At 43.9% G+C, this 11,087-nt stretch overlaps 1 long non-coding RNA gene across 1 annotated transcript in view; it reads left to right on the top strand.

The window, feature by feature from the left end:
• LOC107263853 overlaps window positions 1-11,087 on the top strand; it is an 87,512-nt gene that overhangs the window by 31,576 nt on the left and 44,849 nt on the right. Inside the window, exon 4 of the long non-coding RNA XR_001536776.2 lies at window positions 9,791-9,862. This is a non-coding gene — a long non-coding RNA (uncharacterized LOC107263853). The remainder of the gene's footprint in view (window positions 1-9,790; window positions 9,863-11,087) is intronic.

Below are 11,087 nucleotides of genomic sequence, written 5' to 3'. Positions count from 1 at the left end.
AGCTATACGTGCCCCTGGAGAATGTGACTGTCTCAGGCCAGTGCAGCCCGACTCGGCACGGGGGCTACTTTCTCCAGGCATAGCTGCACGACTCCTGGGTGCGCTCGTTGCACTGGTTGCCGGTCGACCAGGTCCGCCGCACTTGCTGTACAGTCCCGTTTCTGTAAGCCTCTCAGGTCATCCGATAGACGAAAATAATAACTGCAGATTAAATTCGCGTTAGTAAAAAAAAAATTTTATCACATTCACGAGAATCGTAACTAGGCTACAATTCGAGACCATTAACGTTAATCGCACGTAAAATTATAAGCAGTGATATTATCCGCCCACGAAAAGAGCCAACCCCCTCGATAAATAATCATATAGAATTATCGATAAGGTAAAAATCTTTATTTTGAAACAATATTCTCACGCGCTTCTACCACGCCGTACAGATCAATCGAGGATCCAATAAACGATCGGTTGTTTATCGATAGCCATCTATGAGCTTTACGAGGTAATGTCTCCATTTTAATGTTACGCCTCGATAATTGACATAGGTCAGTTCTGACATTAATACCTAGGTTCGTGATAATTTTTTTTCTTTTTTCTCCGGAATTCGAAAACCATTATCCACCTGGAAGAATAGATTTCAAAGTTCGATTATTGATCCTTGCCCCCCCCCCCCTCTTTTTCCCCTTCTTTCCCCCGTTATCGGATCCGCGGACAATTACCTGCCATTAAAGTAACTGCGGTCGGCTTCGCGGAATAAGATCGAGCAATTACGCGCGTTAACTGTATATAGCGATGTGCTCACGTTACAAAAGTTCTTCGAGTCTAGATCGAATCTGATCTGCGGTTGCATTCGAGTGTAATCAACGTTTCGATCGGGCCCCCGCTCGGTATCGATAACACCATCCATGCATGCGAAGGTTGTTATCTCATGGCTAATCTCGTAAACGTGTTTATTATTACGCAGAGACACGCACGCATAATGGATGCACGGAGTATGCGGTCGGTGATACAGTTGCACGGTGCACATGGCTGTGGTGCAATTAAATCAAATTGAAATTGTATGCACACATTCATATGTGATTAGGAACCCGTGCGGCGTGCAGCGTGGGGGCTAAGGGCAAGTCTCGAACGAACGATTTATTACGCACTGTCCGTAATGGGTATGGAAATTGCATATGACTTAATAATATGGATTCTTGGTACGGCTGCTGGCTAATTGTGGACTTTGATCTTGAGAATTTTCCATTGTTGCGAAATTTATGGATTCGCGAATTGCCACTTAATCCGTTAGCCGAGTGCATTTTATTGACTCTGTACTAACGACAGCTCGCGTCACCCTGTATTATGCACCTGGCATTTAACTCCGTTAATAATTCTCATTCTGTCCTTAGGCCGGTTTATATCACTCACGATCTACTTATTGTATTTTATTGGTAATTTTTATTTATTTTTTCTTTCATGAGCGACTCAGCAGTGTTTGTGTTTTTTTTATGCAAAATTTATTATGGAGACGAAGTTTGTATCTTTTTGGATCTTTATCAATAGTCTAGGGCTTGCTGGCTTATGATTTCTTACGTTTTTCGAGGGATAGGAACACGTGCGAATTACGAGACTATGGTTTAGTTGTGTTATTGGTATTTGGCGAATAAATGACAGAGGCCAGACGAAGATGCTGCACTTGGGAAGACCTGGGGTAGCACAGGGAGCGTCAACGATGACCTGGTCCTAGGACGATAGCTGAGTACAGATGAACGTGCACCCCTGTTTCAGGGCAAAGTCGACGCAGCCTGTACGAATTGTAATTGACAAATTGGTCGTGGGAGGGCAGCACCTGTCAATCGGTAGTCCAGTGGGAGGGGGTAGTGACTGGTAGGTAGAAAAATATTTTGATTTCGACTTTAGTCTTTCGCGAGCCGATCTCCCTTATCGAGGTTCTGGACCGTCGCGTCCTTCCGATCTTCCTTTTCCTCTCCCCTCCATCTGCGTCTCTTCGACGCATTCGTCACTTCATCTTTTTTTCATCTGTCTGCTGAGAGGTCTATTTACTCGATCATGAAATTTTTTCTCTTTTGTTTTCGCCAGCACGACCTCTGTCTCTCTCTCTCTCTCTCTCTCTCTCTCTCTCTCTCTCTCTCTCCTTTGTGTCACCTACCTTCCCCGTTTCTTCCGTCAGGCCTATACCTTCTTCGTGATATCACTTTGGTGTCGAATTCGACTCTACGGGTGACTTCCCAGTCGCCTGGCCACTTCCGATCAGCCTCCGCTGGTAAAACTTTGGGCTCCGATCGACGTTTAACGTCAGTTTGAATTTTTCTAACAGTCATCCACTATCTTTATCATCCTCGTACTGTCTTTGAGTCTCTTTGCGTCGGGTCTTCGTCCCATTTCACACCACCACCTCCCGTGCCCTTTACCCCCTTATCCTCACTCTCTTCCCAGTCGTTCTGTATCGCGCGCGAAAAGTCCGCGAATTCAAGTCACAGTCACCAAGCAATCAGTCCGTATCCTAAAGTTCGCGCAGTGCATTAAGAATCGAGTGACAAAAGACGGACTGGACCGGAACCAAGTAAAATTGGCGGACGAAGATCCCATGGTAAGTGACTCTTTCCCCTTTAATTTTGTCTCTATCAGTCGCCGTGCTGAATGCTATGCTTTCGCTGCACTCTGCGCATATCCCAAATGTATCATAGACTTCAGGTATACCTGTGCTAAATTTTGGCCATGCGTTTCCGGAAATACGTCATCGGTATATGATAAGGTCTTATCGAACGAACACATTCACTGCATAATAAATAACTTTTACTCCGATGGTGCATGCAAGGGTAATACGAGGATAAGAGGAGAAAGGAGATGAATGAAGATACGGAGTGCATCGACTGCAAAGGCGAATGCACTTCCGCTATTTTCTTGTAAACGCCCCAAGGAGATAAGTCGTTTGCACAGCAGAAAACCGATCGGTTATCCTCGGAGCCCTTCGTGTACCTGAAATCCTTAATTTCACAGAGACCCCAACGACCCTTATCCTACCCTTACGATCTTGTACCCGTGAAACGTATGCTTTGGAATTCTCTCGAGTCGTTTATACCGTATATAATGAATGCGCTATATGCAATTAAACAAATTCGTTATCAGGCACTGCACAAGCCGGTAATGACTATTGGAATGTTAAAAAAACGGAATAATTCAAACAGTCCAATAATCTCATTGCAATTTCCCCATTTTGCATTTTCAATATATATTCGTTGCAACTGTAATTGCACTCGACGGATGCACCGAGATTGTAAAAATGCATAATTCACTAACAAAACAGTGCGGTATCTTCGTCACAGTTGAAGCTGGGTATCTCAAATTGATATTCGAGTTGACGTACCGATCTCTTGAATTACGTAAATTCGGGAAAATTTGTCTTCGCAGCATCCGAAGGAAATTAAGAGGGGATAAGATCCAAGGCGAGAAACGTGAGCTGTCGTACAGTTCGTTTCGTTATACGTGTAGGCGAGCGCCCGCAGCCGTTTCTTTGGCGCAGCATCCCTGATCCTTAGTAAAAGCTGAAGGTCCATTGTATTTCGAGTTAAATTCTCGAGTTTCGCACGGGTCCTGTATACCGGAAGTGAAGTGGATTCTCTGCAAGTAAAAGTTACTTGGGCATCTTTGACAGGAGAGTCTGGCTGAGTCGCGAGCTCGAAATTGTTTTTGTCACCGTTGGTACTTCGCATTAACGAAAAGGAGATGAAAGCGAATGATCTTGGATAATAGGAGATAAAGGGACGTCTTAGGTGACGTCTCAAACTAATGTACCAACTATCGTCAAAGTAACGTCTAAGTTAACGGGAAGTTATGTAGCTGCCAGGCGAGCGAGTCAGCATTCTGGACCATCCAGCATATCCGGGCGTCGAACAAGAGAAATCGGAGATGCTCGCGACGCGAAATTGTCTCCGTGAAGTTTCTCGCTCTCGGGAACGAAAAGGCAACGCTCGCCGGTTTCCATCGGGCGAATTCTCGTTGGACCTCGGGACACGTGTGAACTAGCTCGTAGATAACCTTAGTTTCTAATGGAATTGCTGGCGATGGCCGTCACCAAGGAGTTTCGAAATTCCACAATCACCGTCGACGAGTCTCGCACTTGGAGCCGATGATTGGTACTCGCGGTTATGGAATTGTCCTCGTCGATCGATTACCGCAATTCCATTCGGCATCCCTGTTATGGCACGCGCGTTTTACACACGTTACCCGTGTCACTCTGATACCGTACAACCTTGACTTCAACTACTTTATCCGGAATTGGCGATTCCAATTGGTTTCAATAGGCTCGTGCCTGCAGCTCTTTTTAAGCCTTCATACGCATAACGGCCCCGCAATTCCTTATATCCACTATACTCCTATCCTTTTTCATGAAAATTCCACATTCAGTGGTAACTCCTCCTTTATCGTAGGTAACGTCCTCGATCCGTCCGTACATGAGAGCGTACTATAGTAATCGTTCAATAAAGCCTGATTTCTATACAAGCGATCGCTACTGGATTGGAAAGGTAATCCAGGCGAACTAGTTTGATGAATCGTCTCTAGTGGTACTAGTTTCTTCTATAGGAACCTATTAAAGATGCTGCATAGTTGTTGTACTATCTTTATGTAATACATTTGTATCATACGTACGTCACTTAGTTACATACGTCACTTTCCGGTTATAGCCTTCCCTGTCGAAAGTATAACCGATCTGGGATAAATTAGGTCAAAAAATTGTTGCTCTATTTTTTTTTCAAAAATATTACACATACCGGCAATAAATTAATTGCGAAATATCAATGACCTTTGACATAGTGCACTCCGGCTCGACATTCAAGAATTGGCCTTTAGTTAACCTCCAAGCGGGGTCACGTTTACAGCCGTACAAACGAGTAAAATGTTAATGCCTTTACGTAAGGTCGAGAGTCTTGGGTGAAAAACGTAAAATCGGTTTTCTCTCGCTATTAATAATTGTTTTAGTACGCAAAAGACTCTATTTATACGATTTCGAACTCGTACAAGAGCAGCGTCAGCTTCGTCAAACATAAGCTCGAGATAAGAAGAGGCAGCGAAAGGTTAATTACGAGAGAACCGGCAATAAAGTCGTCCTTACTCTTAGCAAAGCTGAATTACAGCTTCTGCGCGGGATCGTTGCCGAGATTTATTGTAACGAAATGCAGAGCCGTGCTCCGTACCGGATATATGGCTTTTCTGCGTAGTGCATAAATTTCCGCCGGCGGCGTGTGTCTTAAGTTTCGGGTAATTTAATATTTTGCCCTTTAATGCCCGTCGGGCCCATAAAAAGCAACGTTACGCCATATACCTCCTATGCGTCCGCGATGCTCTACCCAGGCCGTACCTACACGGCATACGGTTATACGGCTGCGGTGGAAAAGAGGGTACGGCCAACTGGTACGTACCAATTGAATAAGACGCGTGCAATCGTAACGTTCCTCAAATTGGTTGTCTGTCGAAGCTGTTACGATTGCTTTAATACGAAGTCACGATCACGAGGGTACCTTGGCCGAAATCAGACAGCTGGGTATTCTTAATCGTCCTCTCGCAACTGGTTCCAATCGTTAACGTCAATTGGTTCGGCCTTTTCTCGTGATACTTCCAACTTGACGATTCGTCAGCTATTACGCGGCTTAACTTTTTCGACTTTTTCGCGACTCCAATTGAATTTTTCGAAGTATCGTTCGACCAACTTCCTAAGCAATGCCAACTTTACGATCCTTTGGTATAGAACCCAGTGCACAGGACTCTCTTCGTGTTCTCCGTAGACACGTTATCAACTTCACCTAAACAATTGTTACAGCTGGTTTCTTCTATACGGCTCGACGTGGCTCGTGACTCGGGATTAATTTATTATCAACCTGTAGTTATTGATGGGGGCAAATACTTTACTCGATACGTCATCAAACGGAGGACAAGCCATAACTCCTGAACGCTTCACGAAAAGTCTACACGGCTCGACCACTCGATATTTATAGTACAGTATTTTTTTTTTACGTTGGCATATCGCTATCGGCACTATCATCTTATTCTCTTATTTTCAACAGTACTGCCAGTCATCTTCGTTATTGAATAACATATAATTGCTCGTTACTGTACAGTAAGTGCATACGTGTTGCTGTCCCACATATCAGGCTTGCCCGTAGTATAACGTCACGCGTGTCAGTCTTACCGGCGCTTCAGTGCGTCTTACCTGCACGTACATGGTAAAATGAGATTTTTTAAAAATAAAATTACTAAATTTTATGGTAACCCAGTATATGGCTTCGTTCGATGTTTAATTGTTAGTTTTCTCATATATTGAGACTTTCCCTACTGTTTTCTTTTTACGGCCTCTCTTATACCGCAAATCTGCATACCCCTCGTGGAGCAATACAAGACTGCAGTTAATCTCTTTTTTTTTTTCCTTTCCTGTAGAAACTACATGGAATAGGTCGCATTAAATTCCATGAGGGTGGGGGTGGGGGGATGAGCCAGGAGGGAATTAACGTCGCACCAAAAGAGTTACTGCGTGTAAAATTGATTTTCGGCTGCGAAACGAGTCTGTCCTTTCTACCCCGATGGAGGTTTAATAACAAGGGCTCGTACTCCATTTTATTGCAGTTCTGCTTTAGCGCGAGTACGGAGGTCTCGTTCGTAACATATATAGGTATACCTTATGGCAAATTTATATAGATATACAGTGTAGTATTATGATACACGTAGATACATAGTAACCTTAATACGCACTATGTGCCATTAAACTATGAGGAAAAGGGAGAAGCCTCCAGCATCCATATACATATATATTAGTAGCTCGTACATTTTATTGCGATACTGATGGAAAAGAACGTCAGTCTCGCGATAAAAATTTTTAATATCCATTGACGTCATATCCCACCCTCTTTGGTCCTGGCACTGGCAGAGGGGCGGGAGAACAGAGTTCAAACGACGCGGAACGTCACTTGCATGTACTTACGGATGCAGAAGGATAATCTCCTTCAACATCCACCGTCCCACGTGGCACTCTCGTCTTTCGCGTTGGCGTCGAAAAATTTTTATTGAAATTTCTACGAAACACCATAAAATGCAGCCGAGTGCAAACAGTGTACGGCTGTATACAGCTGCCTGTAAAAGTTCATATTTTTTCTTTGCGTTGGCAAATTGGTTTCTTTTTTTTTCGGGTCTGGATATAAAAAATTATAATTAAATTGGTTCGTTCGTTATTCGGTATGTGTTTGTGCCGGAGTGTGTGCTTCTGGTACCAGTTGTGCAATTTTAGTTTAACGATGGAAAAAGGTCTGTTTTCATGTAGCTGCGTTGTTATCAGCTGGATGTACACTTAGTGCTTGGGTTTATGTTACGTTGTTAAGGTACCGGAAAGAGCAACGGTATACGAGTAGTATGAAATAGCCTTCGTCGGGGTCACGTTGTACGTTGATGAATGCGAGAATCGCAAATCGGTTGGTAGTTGTTTGCAACTCCAGCTGCGTATAAACTGTACAATTGCGATTCCACAAATCAGTCTGGTCGGCCAGGGTCGGGCAATTAACCCATTGCACTATTTTGACGCGTCTGACTCGTGATGAAAATTTTAGGCCAAACACGGATGTCACGAGTCTGACTCGTGGTCTTAGTTTTGGACCAAATTATATTATTATAATTAATCAAAATCTGTTTTCATCTTATATAATAATTAAATTATTTTTTTAAAGTTTTTGATTCAAATTCATTTGAATTTCACAAGAGTTCCGCATCGCCTGAAGTAAATACGGGCCACGACTACCTTGCGCTCGGTCGTAAGAATAGGTATCGAGTTTCGGCACGCGCGATCCACCGCTCGCCGTTCACCGCGACGATCGAGGCAGCCGCGTTCGGCCTGACTTTTCCCGAGGTTCCGAATAGTGCAAGGGGTCAACACGTTTGACCGAACCAGTTTTCCGCTAATTTAAGTTCGAACTGACGTTGCGGTTTCGGAGTCGGCAATTCCTTGACAGGGAGGAGCGCCGAGAGGGTTGACTTAAAAAAAAAAGTGATGAAACAGGTAAAAATAAATTTTTGGCTCGTAAACATGTTTCAGCCGCTAGTAAAAATTGTGGTATATAATACGAAACTAATATAGCCTATAGGCAATGTGTTTTTTTTTTTTTTATTTTCTATTAAAACCCACGATCTGTCATTTTTACGTAAATTCGATCTCAGCCCGCGACGAAGATCAAGAGTGTAATCCAACGAAAAATTCCTTTTTACGCCGAACGTAAAGTTCGGATATTCCCAGCCCGAAGCGAGAGACCAGCACAATGCAGTTTTCTCCAGGTTTTCCACACCCTGCCCATTTTACACGTGACATCGTTTGTATTGCCTGGCAGCCATGTTGGCTCGTACAAAAAGGGAAGCTTTTGCGGGGCACGCGATACGTACACCCTGCTGCACGCTTACCTACTACACGGAGGCCTTCGATAGCCTTTTATTGGTAACTCCGTGCTATCGAACTGCGCTCTATCCTTACGCCATCCTGCCGCGCGTTGTGGACGCTTAAAAAGCGCCTTTCTACCTCCGGCTTCTTTTATATCGACGGCAAGCCGACCCGCGAAACCGATACTTGGGAATCGCTCTAACGCTTCATTATCGCTGTACCTACGTGTAGCCGCGCTCGTAGGGTGAAGTGCGTCAGAGAACGTGGCGCGAGTTGCAATTGCAGTTGCCACTCGGAACGCAGTCTCGAGTGCAACGTACTTTATATTACTTGGGAAACGATGCCAATTCGAATTTCCATTACTGTTCGGAGTCATCGACGTCGATTGATTCAATTGATATATATGTATATATATATATGGCTGCATATCTCTATTGCCCGGGGATTCCCCGTAACTTTTTAAAGGCGCCAATTTCAAATCTTAAATCTCCCATACCACGGCCTATCTTCGGGTAAAAGAGCGCAACCGCGTATACAGCTGGTATATAGCTATTCGGTTCTGCATAATGCAAAACCGTGATACGTTGCCTCCTATCTGCCGATCGCTAATGACTCAAATATCTCACTGATTGTGAAACTTTACACGTACGTTATATCAGCGGCATCGTAAATCACATAAAAACAGCAAACTCCCGCCGGTACTCGAATGTGGCTCAAAGAGGAAGTTATTTATTATTTTGTTGGAGTGAAGATATTTATTATGAATAACCGCGGATGCCATAAATAACGGAGCCATGCAAACAAACGTAAATTGCCCTGACGGCCCCAAGATCCTACAGCTATATATATATATATATATACACACATTGCGAGTCTTTTACGTATGCAATCGCGTCTCGCTGCTTACTGCCGGGAAAGGGAACGATAATTATGTCGCCCAATGCGTACGCGCCGAAACTCCAACTGATTTATGGGAATACTTTGACTCGCTGTAATTTCGCTCCTTTACCCGCTACCACTTACATTAATAACCTGTTTCGTCACGACTACCGCCACCACGTGTAACGTGTCGTGCTTGACCTGCTAATCATAATACCCGACTATTATCATACGAATCTGATAGGCGTGTATTTATCTAAAAAAAAAAAAAAAGATTCAATCCCCTCGCGTGGATGCAATTTTTTCACGTGTTACTCTTGACACCTGTTTTGACGATTAATTTATTTTTTCTTCTCCTTACAACAAATTTATTTTCCTCTTACAAAACACGCGATTCCTTATTACCACCTTACGCGCTACTTCACACGTGCATCCTCTTTGAATGTTCCACTTATTAGATACCCCATGCCAATTGCCAATACAAACTATCGATATTTCTTTCAGGCCTCAACTTTCAGCACCGTACTCTCCTCCTTGGTCCAGCCTCGATCCTGATCTTGCAGATGCCTGACAGCGGTGAGTCATTTTTAAAATTTTATTATCCCTTACAAAAATCTCACTCGTGGACCCTACTCCAGGGAACATACTTCTGTCTCTCTCGCACTTGTTGGTACTTTCATCAAGGGTCGTCCACACTGATCCAGGATTCATAATTGGGTCCGTTGCGCGATTAACTCGTACGACTCAGAATGCATTCGCGTCGTTGTGTCGTGTCGATGAAAACTGGTCGTGGCGACAAGAGGCAGTTTCGTGCGAACAATGAAACAATAATAATTATTCGAAATGCTTGTACCCATTTACATTGTCGGCGAGTAGGAAGTACGGTGTATTGATTTTGCCGCTTAATGAGAACTAGGTGTCGTCTTTATGGACACGAGGTCTGCCTTGTATCTGAATCGCTGTATATATCTATATACATTGGCAACGTATACGTTGCAGAAGTACAAGGCGGACAAATTCTCGACGTATCTATATCTGCATATGGTACATGGGGTGTACACGGTAACACGTGGGGATGCGTGTAATTTAAGGGACGCTGAGATACCTGCCACCTGACTGTAGCTGTTTCGTTCGCTATTGAAACCAGCGACCGTTCGATCAGGCTACGTGATTTCACGCGAATTCGAGATTCGGCAGTTTCAATGATTCCGTATAATTTTCGTATCCTGCTTAATGAGAATCGAACCTAATAATTTCGAGTGGAGGGATCGGGGATTAAATAATTGTTTAATTTCGTCATCGCGCGCCAGGAATATTTTTCACTCTTCGCCCTAGGTCCTTTCTGATGCCTTTATCTTGAACGAGGGTCAACGACCTCTTGCAGCTGGAAATTTACGCGAAAATCCCATCGAGCTTTCACGCCTGCAATCTAGTCAGCTTTTGTGTCCAGTCGCGCATCCCTCATTGTTCCCTCGGCACTGCGTTACGTCTCTCTCGATTCTGTATCGCGTCCGATGTTCGCATAGATCATCCGTTGTCGTACCGTAGGTCCTAGATCCTCTGTGGTACTATGGATCCTGGATTCCCCATCGTACTATGGATCCTGGATTCCCCATCGTACTATAGGTCCTGGATTCTCTACTCCTCGACGGTTAGCGTAACGCGTCAGCCCGTGTATTACGTTACAATGAGAATCGAGTACGAAAGAAAAGTACAGTGAAATTTTTCCTGTAGTTTCGTCAGACATGTGTAAAGCCATATGGGTATTATTTTTTCCACCTTTTTTTTTTTTTTTTTTTTT

This window comes from Cephus cinctus, unplaced genomic scaffold (genome assembly GCF_000341935.2).
Source record: "Cephus cinctus unplaced genomic scaffold, Ccin1 Ccin1_scaffold0167, whole genome shotgun sequence".
NCBI lineage: Eukaryota > Metazoa > Arthropoda > Insecta > Hymenoptera > Cephidae > Cephus > Cephus cinctus.
This window is presented reverse-complemented; position numbering and strand designations above follow the sequence as displayed.